Source organism: Myotis davidii, unplaced genomic scaffold (assembly GCF_000327345.1).
Source record: "Myotis davidii unplaced genomic scaffold, ASM32734v1 scaffold187, whole genome shotgun sequence".
NCBI classification, from domain to species: domain Eukaryota; kingdom Metazoa; phylum Chordata; class Mammalia; order Chiroptera; family Vespertilionidae; genus Myotis; species Myotis davidii.
Window position 1 is genome coordinate 7,096,218 of NW_006383018.1, and position 10,965 is coordinate 7,107,182.

Consider the following 10,965-nt stretch of genomic DNA (forward strand, 5'->3'; position numbering starts at 1 on the left):
TTAATTTTATACCTATAACCTTCATTTTTCTCTCATTTTACTAGGCGTACGCAGCAGTGCTATGGCAACAAGCTAATGAAAACGGCCAAAATTCAACTGAAAAAGCATGTTTTGGAGCCGCCCTCCCAGAAGAGAAACTTAATGACTTTCGTGATGAGCAAATAGGACAGCTGCAGGAGCTGATGCAAGAAGCCACTAAACCCAATAGGCAATTTAGTATTACTGAATCTGGGAAACCAAAATGTTAGTCTGTACAATAAAGCTTAACAAAAGCATTTCAAGTTCAGAACCCCTTATTTTAACTATCATTGGTTTTAAAAAATGTATTGAGCTTTTAGGCTTTGAGAATGCTGGTGTTAATGAAATAGGTATTTTTATTTGGGAATGTTATGAACCCTCTCTGCAACATATAGATCAGGTCACCGGTGGACAGAACTTTACATTATTGAGGTAAATATCAGTACTTGCTGGATGGGATTTGATTTTTGGATTAAATAAGGAAGAAGAGCTCGAAACTGGACAAACCTGTTGAATTCTGTCAAAAATTTTTAGACATATAAATTTGTTTTTAATGCTATTCTTGTTCAAGCATAGTTTTGTAGTCAACAACACTAAGGGCTTGCATTTTCTATTTGATCTATAATTTATTCTCTTGATAAGAGACCTGTTAGAATACTAGAGGACCTCTGTAATGTCAATTAGATTCATATGAAAGTATCAAAATTGAAGAGGCTGGTAAATTCATCTAGTCCAGTGATGGCGAACCTTTTGAGCTCGGCGTGTCAGCATTTTGAAAAACCCTAACTTAACTCTGGTGCCGTGTCACATATAGAAATTTTTTGATATTTGCAACCATAGTAAAACAAAGACTTATATTTTTGATATTTATTTTATATATTTAAATGCCATTTAACAAAGAAAAATCAACCAAAAAAATGAGTTCGCGTGTCACCCTCTGACACACGTGTCATAGGTTCGCCATCACTGACCCATGTTTTTCAACCTTTCCTTTCAGAATTTATTTGATCGAGATGCATCTTGACTCTCGAGATTAGTGAATTTGAAACACAATGGATTTATTCCAACTAATTCTGTGTTCTGCAGATCTCTGATAGAAACATACAGGAATGCTGGGCTCAATTGGCAATTATGGGCTTAAATAAATGTATTATTGTTATACAAATGTAATATTAACTTGTGCTATTTTAGCAAAGAAATAGAGTTCAATGCTAGATACCTGAAATAGTACACCCTTTTCAAGGGTTTCAAATCATCTCAGTGCAAAAACTGATAAAAGCCAAATGTTGAATAATAGTTGCTAAGCAACTTTAAAAGAATTAACTCTCTGCATAGTAATGACATATCTAGTGAATACTGTCACTCACATTAGATGACTGAAAGGAGAACCAAGCACCAGAGTAGAAGAATAGTAAAATTCTAAATTCACAGCTCCCCGGGAGAGGTGTGGGTGAGTGCAGTCCACGGGCTAGCAGAGCTGGTTGCTGTGTTGCCCAGGCTGGAGCTGGTCTGTATTTGCTGGGCCAGCAGAAACTGCCCTCTGGTGGTGCACTGAGACTGGCAGGCAGGCTTGCAGAGGAAGTTGGGTATTGGGCTTCTGCTCAGCAGTATGGCAGTTTGCAGCCTGGGGAAACAACTCGGGGAATGCAGGCAGGCTGGGGTTGGTGGCAAGCACACACGGTGAGTCAGGCCTCAGAAACCAACTTGTAGATGGTGAGATGGTGCCATGGGGTCTGGGATGCTCAGTGTCCATGTTGGGAGGGCCATGTTAAGTGATCACCAGTCTAGGCTACAAGCTTGACAAGAGACTCTACATCCTGGTGTGCTGCTAGAGGGAGTCCCACTGGATATCCTATCACACGTGCCACTGACAGCCAAGCAGCAGGAGCAAGAAACCAGCAAGAAATCCCTCTCCTGTAATAACCCGCAATGACAAAGCTTAATACTGTGCTCTCTGCAAAAGAGAAGTATTTAAATCTCCGTTATCCTACAGCTGGTAATGTGGGTGACTCGGAGAGGAGAGGCAATAACTGGTACCCAGCACCTGTAGCTAACATAGAATGTTTACAATATACCAGGCACTGGGATTTATATGGATTCTCTCATATAAACCTTAACTTCCCTATAATTTGGGATGCCATTATTTTCTCTGTGTTATAGATGAATAATCTGAAGCTTAGAGAAGTTAAATAACTTTCTTGAGGTTAAGGAGCTGATGCAAGAGTTGGGATGAACCTTTTTAGTTTGCCTAGCACCTGTGCCTTAATCACTGCAGCATTGTACTTCCTTCCAAAGGAAAAGTAATTGAATTGATGGAAGTGATAGATGGATGCCCTGTTGGGTCAGCACCTATTGGTTCTGTCCTCATCAAGTGGCCCTTTAGACACTTGCTTTCCAGTGGCCTTACCCCCTCAGAGGGTCTCTGAGTCAATTTCTCATGGATGAGCGTCACACACTGGTCACCTGGTAGTCATGCCATCAGATGGGGCCGACCCCACTCTAGTCCCCTCTTCAGGGAGACACTGAGGTGTGGCAGTGAACACTAGATGATAGCAACTCTCCCAAAAGGAGGAGACTAGCAAATTTCCCAAGATTCTGAGGTCACACAAATGGCCTTCAAATCTGAAAACTGAGCGTATCTTTCAAATTCAGGACCCTGTTTACTCTAATAACCATACCAAACATCCTTATATTTTGTTCTCAGGATTTTGGCCTTAGACGCCTACACACTCCATCACCTCCCTTGACTCTCTGTACCTCGTATTTTGATGATTCACAAATCTCTCTCCAGCGCAATTCTGTTCCTCTTGAGTTTAACTCTCTCATTCCCTCCACAGTTCAAAAGTGAATTCATTTGATTGCCCTAAATCTGATTACCCTTCAGTCTGGGCTTCTTTTTATGAATTCAGCCACCCAGCTGGCATTATCAAAGACTGAGTATTGTCCATGGTGGCTTGCTTTTTCTCACCTCCTAAATTGGGTTCCTGGATACAATTCCAATGTGCGTGGGTATGGGGTTCCCTCCAACACACAATTAATTCTCAGATACCAGCAGAGTGTTAAAAAATTCAACTCAATTCTGACACTATTTACCCATAGATAGTCTTACACTCCACATGTTAAGGGTTCAGTACTACAAGACTCTCCCCCCGCCACAGACACACTTCAGATGCCAGCCAAAGCCCAGGCTCTTACTCATGCTTCTGACCAACCAGCTACAGGTGAGAAGTCCCAATGACATGTCCCCCCCTCTTGGGGTTCAATTAATTTCCTAGAATGGCTCACAGAACTCCGAAAAACCCATTTATCATGAAATTGCTAACTCATTACAAAGGATATAATTCAGGAAGAGCCAGAGATGAAAGAGAGGCGCAGGGCAAGGTATGTGATGTGGGACGAGGTGTGGAGCTTCCATACACTCCCTAAGCTCCCCACTTCCCCCACCTCTGTGCTCACCAACCTGGAAGCTCTCTGAACCCCCATCCATAGGTGCTTCTGAAAGTCACCTCATTCACATGGCAAAAAGACACCTTTATCATTCTAAACCCTTAGGAAACTTAAGAGTTTTGGGAGCTAGGAGTCAGCAACTATGGACTAAAACCAAATGACCAAATACCTATTTCTTATAAATCACAATATTGCTCCTCCATGTGAAATAAATTCCTTTTCCGACTAACTCAGCTTTATGCAGTCCATCACCAAGTCCTGTTCATTCAAAGTATTTAATAGTTCTCTTACATTCATTTCATTTTTTCTACCAACACTTTTACTTCTTCAGTTCAAGCCACCATCTCATCTTTCTACATTTCCTTCCTAATGGCTTTCACATACAAGAAGCAACCAATGAATACATAAGTGGAACAACAAAACAATGTTTCTCCCTCTATCCCCAAAAATTAATACATTTTTTTAAAGTTCATGTTTTAAGCAGCAGAAAGGAGGAGGAGTCAAGGGCTGAGTCTATATCCCTTCTATTGGGGCTCTCCCAGAAGTCCTGTATCCAACTACTCCCAGCCGTAACTGTCCACACCCACATTCGCAAAGGAGGCTGGGAAATATAGACTCACAACTGGCTGTTCCTTTGTAATAAGTCAGCGATTTCATGATAAATAGGTTTTTTGGAGTTCTGTGAGCCATTCTAGCAACTGGACTAATTGCTACCTCCAGTACAAAAGGAGTTCTATTAATGAGAAAAATGGGAGGCAATTACCTGTATCTGCCACAAACATGGATGCATCCAGGCGGACAAATGGAAGTGTTTGCATTGTCATTCAAATTTTCAAGGCAAATAGGCTTAGCCAGCACAGTGTTTACGTAGCCTTAAGGCAGTGGTTCTCAACCTTCTGGCCCTTTAAATACAGTTCCTCATGTTGTGACCCAACCATAAAATTTTCATTGCTACTTCATAACTAATGTTGCTACTGTTATGAATCGTAATGTAAATATCTGATATGCAGGATGGTCTTAGGCGATCCCTGTGAAAGGGTCGTTCAACCGCCAAAGGGGTCGCAACCCACAGGTTGAGAACCGCTGCCTTAAGGGATCCAGAAGAGAGAGCATCCAGGGCAAGAGCATCACAGAGGCTTTGCATTGCAGCTGCTGGCGTCGCAATCACATGCACTGGGTCTGTTTTTGGTCACAAGAAATGAGAAGCTGAAGTGAATGTGATCGTGTACCAAAGCGGGTAGAGAGGGGTCAGCATCCCGGAGCCTAAACACTTAGCTGATCACCCTGCACCCACAGGTCACGTGCCGAGCTGCCACTCTTCAGTGCAGCCACAGTCCCTAAGTTACAGGTCATATGACAATCTCAACAGCCAGGCACAGAGTACTTAGTTCCCTCATTTAAACACATGGATACTTCAAAAAAATCGAAGATCAAACTCTGATTGATACCATGTCAAGACAGTGACCTGCAGAATTGAAAGTGGACATTCATTCTCTATCACCCCATCCTCTCAGTTCACAGTGGGCAGTTTTATCTTTAAAGAATCTTTCTGAGACTAGATCAGCTAAAGCTTTGGATGTAAAACACTGCTCAAATAAAATTAAACAAATGCCACTAAAATATTGTGATTGCAAGCAACCATGTAACATGTGGGCTCAGAACTAGCTTTTAAGAATTTTGCCCGGAGACAAATTATCTGTGAAATGCTTCAACAAATTTAAATACAAAGTTAAAATTTATTTGGAACAACAAAAATTAAAAAATTTAAATAAAGACCAAACTCCACTCGAGCATCCCTGAGGCTCAAATCAGATTCACAGTCCCGCTGCTCATTACTTCCTTTCACCAGCTGACAGGGAGCCCGGAGATGCAGCGTTTAGGTCAGCCATGGGCAAACTACGGCCCACGGCCCCCGGATCCGGCCCGTTTGAAATGAATAAAACTAAAAAAAAAAAAAAAAAAAAAGACCGTACCCTTTTATGTAATGATGTTTACTTTGAATTTATATTAGTTCACACAAACACTCCATCCATGCTTTTGTTCCGGCCATCCGGTCCAGTTTAAGAACCCATTGTGGCCCTCGAGTCAAAAAGTTTGCCCACCCCTGGTTTAGGCTCTCCAGCATGTATGGTCCAGGAAGCCAAACAAGAAGGAAGTTGGAACAGATGCTGTATGGACCAGAACAGTATTACTCTACTGTCTAACTGCGTAAAGGGAGTCTGGCCATGGACCCTAGCACCACTGCCCTACACTGTGACTTGCAAAGAATCACACACTCACTCTGGTTCTCACCTCCTATCTCCCATGGGGCATATTTAGACTATTGCCTCAGCCATTAGTCTAGCTGTAACATTATATAATTCCATAATTTAGGCAAATCTATCCCAAATTCACCAGAGCTTCAGTACCATGGAGGATGCATAAATAGGCTGTGCGTAATCGATGCCTTTAAATTAACAATCCACCCCATGTCAGAACTTGTGCTCTTTTGCATCTTTGTACTATTTTCAGACTTGTGAAGTATTTTTCCTATTCTCATGCTAATGGGACCTGTATAAAAGTCAGGTGACTGTAATTCACATTCATAATATTCAACTTTGCAAGCTTAAAACCTCTAAGCACATTATTAATTATCTGGGTACATGTAACTTCCGGAAAAACAATATCTTTGATAAAGAAAATGCTCCATACAAAAGAGAGATTGCTTAGGTGGCATTCATCAACTTTTGAAGCAAAAGTGAAACTGGGACCTCAATGAGACCCTAAGGCTTGGAGTAAGAACTGTCACACCATCCCTTACCTCTCAGGCACAGTCCCTAAAGGAACTTGGGTGTACAAACAAAAACAAAATGAAAAAACCAATGGTTGAATATCAAGTCAACAGGTGACCATTTACTACCTTTGGACTCTTTCTGATTTAGCTTTCCTCACAAATTTGTTTCTTGATGCTTTGATTTAATTTGAAAGAAAAAATCTCACTGACAGGCAATTTTCACCTCACTGCAGGGGCACAACATCACCACCACCCAAGTTGGTGAAGCCAAAAACATTTTTTTAAACAAACTTAATGGACTGAAACCCAACTGCATCAAGTCATTTGGCTCAGATTACAGGGACACCTAAGAAGAGATACAAAACAAATGTTACTTTGGCAAATTCTTTTCGATATGTCTCGGGGCAGTTTCCTTTCTGCCTTTGGGGTGAGATTGATTTCGGAGAACAGACCAGGGTAGCCCATTGGGTGAGTGACTGGAGTGACAGTACGGGTGCGCGTCCAGAACGCTGGTGCTGCACAGACTGACTTCCTGTGTAGCTGGGGCGGTTCTGTTGAGGGGTGGGACCCTGATGGACATGCTCACACACAGATTTCTGTTCTAATTTTTGCTCTCACAGTTCCCTCTGTGCCACCTCTAATTCCCAACCCTCTCAGCTTTGAAACTCATAAAGTATGTTGTAAGTCTTGAAAGATCTAGTTCTCAAAATGACTTCTACTTCTTCCGGCTTTTCCTCTTAGCTTTATAGGAATGCAGTGACGGAAGACACCAGCACATGCTTTTACCTGACAAGGTCTGAGAGCCTTTACGGGCTGGGTACTGGAGAGAGGGTTGTGAGGCTCAGAAGAGCCCTTTGAAACCTTCGCAACCCCTACCTACAAAACGGGTCCCTTCATTGGTTGGCCTCCGAGACATAAAAACAAAGCAGCAGACCTTCCCGGGTCCACCTAGAAAGTGCTCACGGGCCCATGGTGATGGCTCATCAAGACTGGGGCTGAACAAATAATTCACATTTTATGACTTTAGCTCTAAAACTATTATTTAAAAAAATGACCCTAATATATAAAAGATGGCAACTTTATAACTGCAAAGTGCCTTGTCCCTAGTAAACTAAAGGGAGGATGGAAAGGGGGTAACTTTAAGATTTTGCATAACGTGAAAGGAGAGGGGTGAATAGCAGCAAACAATGTGGCAAAACAAAGGGCAGCCTACAGACAAGGTTGCGCCTAAAAAGAAGATGGTGCCAAGGAAGGATTCTTGGGAAGAAAAACCTATTTCTTTGCCAACCTATTTCTGCTAAGGATTGTCGCGACGTTTGCCCTGGTGACAGGGAAAGACAAGAAGTGAAAATTAGCAGAGAGGTCTATCATTAGTATCATGCCAGAGAAAGGGTGACAGGACATTTTGTATGTCAACTTCGGAGTTAGAGTGAGAATAGGAACACTAACTCAAGAAGTGGATCTGTGTGGGGAAGAGCACAGAGTAGGTCCCAGCAAAAGAAGAAACGCCCGGCTGGTGTGGTTCAGTGGTTGAGCATCGACCCATGAACCAGGAGATCACAGTTTGACTCTGGGTCAGGGCACATGCCTGGTTTGCAGGCTCAGTCCCCAGTGAGGGGTGTGCAGGAGGCAGCCAATCAATGATTCTCTATCACTGATGTTTCTATATCTCGCACCCTCTCTTTTCCTCTCTGAAATCAATAAAATATATTTTTTAAAAAGAAACACTTGATTTCAGGGGGGTGATATTTGAGCAGCTGGGAGGTATCTAAGAGGTGGGCTTGCCAATCTAGTAAAACAAGCGTATAACAACAAACAAATGTATGTAGTATTTTTTGTCAGTCTCAGTAGACATACTAAATGAATACAATGAACATAATTCAAATTTAAGTGGGTATCCTGTATTTTGTACCAAAGAAACTCAAGACAGCCCCTAGGAGAGCGCTGGCCTGCGGGGGAGGAACCTGACACTGTGATATATTTTGGGCAGGGAGGGGGTGGCAGCTGAAGGGGACGAGAAGAGGAGAACAGAGTGCCCTTGGGAAGGGCCAGGTGTCCTGCAGCGTGGAGTGCCCGCTCTCCTGTGTGAATCAGCTGTCCTACCTGGCTGGGGCCAGAGAGGACAAACAAAGCTGCAGGAGCAAGAAGTTCTGTAGCGAGCATCTCAAACTCAGAAAATAACTGGGACTGGGCAAAAACAAATGCAAGTAGAGTGATGGATTGCTCTCATCCACTTTTCTGGAAACATAAAGCTTTTTCTGGTTTTTTATTTTCTCATTTTTTATAGAGACATGAGTACCAAAAAATGTTATTTTGTTCCATAAGAAAAACAACAGAGCACACACGTGATGAATGGCAGATCTTGCGGAGACAGACGGATGTGGAGAGGACTATGGGGAGCTCCAGCATGTGGGTCCCGTCAGGGCAGGATCAAAACCCACAGAATGTCCAAGATAAAGAGTGAACCCTAATGTAAACAATGGACTTCAGTTACTGTATCAGTACTGGCCTATCAATTGTAACACATGCCCTACATTAATGTAATATATTAGTAGTAGGGACAACTATATGTGTGGGGAAGGTATATATGGGCACTCTGTACTTTCTGGGAAATTTTTCTGTAAAATAGAAACTATTCTAAAATGTAGTGTATAAATTTTTAAAACTGTTTTGCTCCTCTAAAAACTTTAAAATTCACTGTGTTATTTTTAAAATTTTGGTGAGACTAGAAACTATCTGAAGATTTTAAAGTGAACACAGAATTTTACCATTTGTTTTAACTTTTCAGAGGAATAGGATTCAGAGGAATAGGATTCTCACTTTCCCTGAAAGAATCCTATATAATAAAAGGCTAATATTCAACTTGACCCAATGGCAGAATGACCGGTCGCTATGATGCACACTGACCACCAGGGGGCAGACGCTTAATGCAGGAGCTGCCCCCTGGTGGTCAATGTGCTCCCACGGGGGGCGGGGCGCTCCCACCTCCGCAGCAGCGCTATGGATGTCTGTCTGCTGACTTAAGCCAACATCTCCCGAGGGCTCCCGGACTGCGAGAGGGAACAGGCCAGGCTGAGGGACCTTCCCGAGTGCACGATTTTCGTGCACTGGGCCTCTAATAGATCATAATGCCAGTAAGTGGCCAAGTCCTGCTACTCAAATGTGGTCCGCTGTCCAGCCTGACCTGCAGCTTATTAGCAATGCAGAATTGCAGGCCCCTACTGCATTTTAACCAGCTTCTCCAGTGGTGTTTCCACTCACGTTAAGCTTAAAAAGCACAAGTACAGTGGTTAGAAATACAGGATATGACATCAGAGGAACTTGGTTTTGAGTCCTATCTGCCAGACTCTATTTCTCCTCACTGGGCTCCTGTGAGCAAGTTACCTAACATCTTTAAACCTCAGTTCTCTTATTTTCAATACAACGGGAGTGATAATACCTATCTCAGAGGTATTAGGAGGATGAAGTGAGGTCATGATTCTAAATCTCTTAGCATGGTGCTTGGCAAACAGAAAGCAGTAAATAAAGCTTATGGATTGATATCCCCAACATCAACACTAGCAAACACCTAGGATGAATTTGAACTTCTTATGTTAGTTTTGCCTTTTAACTTCCAAGATCCCTTTTTCCCCCCTAAGGAAGGAAGGAAGGAAAGAAGGAAGAAATGAGGGAAATATAAGAAAAAAAGAAGAAAGGTCTTATTCCTTGAATGAATAAGCATGCTAAAGTCACTCCTCAGAGAGCTGGACGATTCCTTTCTCTTGGTAGAAGTAATTGGCATTGTTTCCTTGCAGCTGTGCATAAACCCCAGTGACACAATCTGCCACAGACTGACACCAGGTACACGGGCTCATGTAGCTCTCATTTAGTCCAAATGACTCTGTTAGCTACTCAATCTGATTTTTCCTTTCACAGAAAGAAACACAAAGGTCTTCATTTAGTCCTATTAGCAGCAAAAGTCCCAATGTGTCTGAGAATTGCCTGAGGGTTGAGGAAGCAGGGGTATTTTCTCACTGGCACCCTTCTTTCATTGTTTCATGGGCACCTCAGGGCCTGTCTCAGCACATTTGTCCTGAAGAATATGTTTTTTGCCACCAGAAAAAGCCCTCAGACAAAAAGAAGACACTGGGGTGTGAGGGAACTGTCTGAAGGTGACTTCCCAAGTGGCCTGGGTGGATGGGGCCAACTTGTCAGAGATAAATAGATTCAAGATTCACATTTAAAACATAAATTAATGTACAATTACAGTTTTGAATAATCGTGGTACTACATCTCTTTATTAGAAATATTCATCTACACTAATAAAAGAGAAACATGGTAATTGGCGTACGACCGCTACCCTTTTCATAGGCTAATCAGCATGATATGCAAATTAACTGACAGCCAAGATGGCGGCAGGCAGCCAGGCAGCTTGAAACTAACATGAGGCTTGCTTGCCTCAGTGATGGAGGAAACCAACGTTCCCCGACTGCAGTTAAGAAACTATGTAACAAATACCACAGGACTTCAGCCAGCAGGATCGCAACATTGTATGCAAAGGCCAGAAACCTACCTTCAGCAGCGGAGGCCTAAGAGCTGGAGCCAAGCCTCAAGCTAAAGCTGGCCCAGAATATAAAAAAAAAAAAAGGAAAAAAGGAGCGGTTGGGAGCTTCAGTCACCCCAGCCTGAAACCAGCCCTCAGCCCCTCACCCAGACTGGCCAGGCACCCCAGTGGGGACCCCTACCCT

At 42.8% G+C, this 10,965-nt stretch overlaps 1 long non-coding RNA gene across 1 annotated transcript; it reads left to right on the plus strand.

Annotated features, from left to right (window-relative positions):
- Nucleotides 1-248: 248 nt before the first annotated feature.
- On the plus strand, nt 249-1,188 carry LOC107181733. The gene is made up of 2 exons (XR_001512438.1): nt 249-450; nt 1,016-1,188. It is a non-coding gene; the product is annotated as an uncharacterized LOC107181733 (long non-coding RNA).
- Nucleotides 1,189-10,965: the final 9,777 nt, after the last annotated feature.